The sequence below is a fragment of the Elephas maximus genome, chromosome 2 (genome assembly GCF_024166365.1).
Source record: "Elephas maximus indicus isolate mEleMax1 chromosome 2, mEleMax1 primary haplotype, whole genome shotgun sequence".
NCBI lineage: Eukaryota > Metazoa > Chordata > Mammalia > Proboscidea > Elephantidae > Elephas > Elephas maximus.
This window is the reverse complement of record NC_064820.1, coordinates 152,030,454-152,034,835: the sequence shown is the minus strand read 5'-3', so window position 1 is coordinate 152,034,835 and position 4,382 is coordinate 152,030,454.

The following is a 4,382-nucleotide window of genomic DNA, read 5'->3' as shown; positions in this document are numbered from 1 at the left end:
TCCTCATGTGTGTTACTGTTTGTTTTATAAGCCTTTAGTTGAAAGGTGGACTTAAGGAGTGGCTTCAGTTCTGAGTTAGCAGGATGTCTCGGGGCCATAGCTCAGGGGGGTTCCTCTAGTCTCTGTCAAACCAGTAAGCCTGGTCTTTTTTTATGAACTTGTATTTTGTTCTATGTTTTTTTCCCCCCAGCTCTGTCTGGGACCCTCTATTTTGATCCCTGTCAAAGCTGTCAGTGGTGGTAGCCAGGCACCATCTAGTTCTTCTGGGCTTAGGCTGGTAGAGGCTGTGGTTCATGTGTATTTGGTTTTCTTCATTCTCCTTAGCTCCGAATGTGATGGGACTAAGATGTATTTTAGATAGCTGTTCACAAGCTTTTAAGATCCCAGACACTACTCACTGAAGTAGGATGTAGAACATTTTGTTTATGAACTATGTTATGCCAGTTGACCTAAATGTCCCCCAAGACCATGGTCCACAGCCCTCAGCCCCAGTAAACTGGTCCCTCAAAGGGTTTGGATGTATCTAGGAAGCTTCTATGACTTTGCCTTGGTCAAACTGTGCTGCTGACTTCCCCTATACTGTGTGATGTCTTTTCCTTCACCAAAGTTAATACTTACCTACTATCTATTAGTGATTTCCCTTCCCAACCCCCTTCCCTCCCTCATTACCATCAAGGATTGCTTTTTTTCCTGTAAGCCTTTTCTTGTATTTTTATAATAGTGGTCTCATACATTATTTGTCCCTTTGTGATTGAATTATTTCACTCAGCATAATGCCCTCCAGATTCATCCATGTTGTGAGATGTGATTCATCATTGTTATTTATCATTGTGTAATATTTCATTGTATATATGTACCATAATTTATCCATTCACCTGATGAAGGGTACTTAGGTTGCTTCCATCTTTTTGCAATTATGAATAGTGCTGCAATGAACATGGGTGTGCATATGTCTATTCATGTGATGGTTTTTATTCTTCTAGGATATATTCCTGTAAGTGGGATTACTGGATCTTATGGTATTTCTATTTCTAGCTTTTTAAGGAGGCGCCATATCGTTTTCCATAGTGGTTTATACCATTTTACATTCCCACCAGCAGTGCTTAAGAGTTCCAGTTTCCCCACAACCTCTCCAACATATTTATTTTCTGTTTTGTTTTATTAGTGCCAGTAATGTTGGGTTGAGATTGTATCTCATTGTAGTTTTGATTTGGATTTCTAGATTTTTCTTTGAGATGGGAGCCAGTGGAGAGTTTTGAGCAGAGGAAAGAACTGATAGTGCTTTCGTTTTTTAACAGGATCACTTTATTGCAGTGTTGTGAATACAGTATACAGAGACAAGGATGGAAACAGGGAGATCAGTGAGTAGTCTATTACAGAATCCAGGTGAGAGTTGATGTGGCTTGAACCGGGGTGACAATAGAGGAGGTGTTGAGAAGTGGTCAGATTTCAGATATGTTTTAAAGGTAGAGCTGCAAGGATTTGCTGACTGATTGGATGTGGGTTGTGAGAAAACAAGAGCCAAGGATGAAGCCTTACTTCAGGGCTTGCGCAAATGGTGTGTGGGCAAGAGAGAGGGAAGAGTAGGAACAAAGATCAGGGCTTTGATGGGTATTTGTTTTGGGCATGTTTATACTGAGATGCTAACTGGACATTCAACAGAGATGTTGAATAGGCAGCTGAGATAGAGTCTGGAACCCAGAGAAGAGGGCACATCTGAAGAGAGACTTGGAAGCAGGGTGTGCTGAAGCCAGCTCATACCAGCTTGGAGCCGTGTGGATATTGGAAACACTGTGAGCTCATTGTTACACATGACTGGTATTAAAAATTAAATTATATAAACTATATTAAAAAGAAAAGGTAATTTAAAAAAAACTAGAAGAGCGAACTAAACCCAAAGACAGCAGAAGAAAAGGAAATAATAAAGAGCAAAAGCCAGTAAAACTGGAAACAGAAAAACTGAAGAGAAAATCAATGAAATTAAAAGATGGTTCTTTGAAGAAAGAGTGGACGCAAATTACCAGTATTAATAATGAAAGGGATATCACTACAGACCCAACAAGCATTAAAATGATAATAAGTAAAAACTACATACAACTCTATGTCCACAAATTGGACAACTTAGAAGAAATGATGGAAAAATTCCTTGAAAAACACTGTTATTAGTCTTCTATTACTGCTATAACAAATTACTGCAAACTTAGTGCCTTAAAACAACAAAAACATATTGTTTTATAGTTCTGTGGGTCGTAAGTTTGACATGGATCTCATAGGTTAAAAAAATTGATTTTTTTATAAAGACAAGTTGATTCTAGAAGTTATATGAAAATGCATAGGAACCAGAATAGCTAAAGTGATTTGAAAAAGGAATGAACTTGGAGGATTCATACTATCTGATTTTAGGACTTACTATTTTTTTTTTTTATAAAGCTATAGTAATCAAGACAGTGTGGCATTGGTGAAAGGACAGATACATAGATCAGTGAATCACTAGAGAGAGCTAAAAAATAGACCCACACAGATACAGTTAATTGATTTTTGACAAAGATGCAAAGTCACTGGAGAAATGATAGTCTTTTCAATAAATGGTGCTGGAACATTATTGGACATGCACATGCAAAAAAAAAAAAAGAACCTTATACCTCACACCTTACACAAAATTTAACTCAAAATTGATCACAGACCTAAAGATAAAATGTAAATTTATAGAACTTTTAGGAGAAAAATCTTTGTGGCTTTGAGTTAGGCAAAGAGTTCTTAGATCTAACACCAAAAACACAATCCATAAAATAAAAAACTGATAAATTACACTTAATCAAAATTAAAAGCTTTTGCTCTGAAAGACATTTTTAAGAAAATGAAGAGACAAGCCACAGACAGGGAGAAAATACTTGCAAATCACACACCTGACAAAGGACTTGTATCCAGAATATATAAAGAACTCTGAAAGCTCATCAATAAAACAACCCAATTAAAGAAAAAATGGGCAAAAGATTTGAAAAAACTTCACCTAAGAAGATACACAGATGGCAGATAAACACATGAAAGATGCTTAATGTCATTACTTATTAGGGAAATACAAATTAAAGTCCCTACTACATACCTATTAGCATGCCTAAAAAAACAAACAAAAAAAAAACCTGGCAGTAGGATGTGCTGGTAACGATGTGAAGCAACTGGAACCTTCATGTATTGCTGATGGGGTGCATAATGATGCAGCCACCTATGGAAAACTGTTTGGTTGTTTCTTATAAAGTCGAATATATACTGACCGTGTTAGGTGCTGTTGGGTCGATTCTGACTCATAGCCACCCTATACGACAGAGTAGAACTGCCCCATAGAGGTTCCAAGGAGCGACTAGTAAATCTGAACTGCCAACCTTTTGGTTAGCGGCCGAGCTCTTAACCACTACGCCACCAGGGCTCCATACTGACCATACAACATAGCAATCTCACTTGTAGGTATTTACCCACAGTCAGTGAAAACCTGTACACAAATGCTTATACCAACTTCCATAATTGCCCCAAACCAGAAACAACTAAAATGTTTAACTGGGGAATGAATAAACAAACTAGGGTATGTCCACGCAATGGATCACTACTCAGCAATAACAAGGAACGAACACAACGTGGTTGACTATCAAATGCATTATGTGGAATGAGAGAAGCTAGACGCAAAAGGGTATATGCAGCATGATTTCATTTATATGACATTCTGGAAGGGACACCACTATACAGAGGGTGTTGCCAGGAGTTAAGTATAGGGGAGGGGCTGCTACAATGGAGGAGCACGGAATCTTTTGCGGGGGGGGCGGGGGGCGGTGATAGAGCTGTATCTTGACTGGGTGGTGGTTACACAACTATGCATTTGTAAAAACTCAGAATTCTTAAGCAAAACAAGCGTATTTTACTGTACAGAAATTTAAAAGTAATACTCAAAACTTATCCCTTTGTAATTATTTTATTACAGTTTACAATTTTCTATGCTCTTGAAGTTTTTTAGGTGTTGTATCTGTAGCTTGGAAATACGACATAGCGGCTCCTTGCTTCTCTTCCCAAGGACTTCCTGTTGGTCGCTTGAAATCTGCTATGGTTGGAGTGTTTACACTGTGGAAATTGGGAAATGCTACAAAACAGGGCTGGATTTATTATTCTGTTGATTGTCTAGACTGAAGAAAATGTTAATAATGCTGATTAAACTTACAAGTGTGCTTTGTCTGTTGTGGTTATATTATGCAGAACACAAAAGGTTGAGATTGTCTTTCAGTATTTAGCAACTATTATCTGACTCAGCAAAGAAGTGACCTACTGACAGGTGAAATTCCAACATAGGCTTTTGTTGTTTAACTTTAATCTTACTCCTTAAGGTAAACCAGCACACT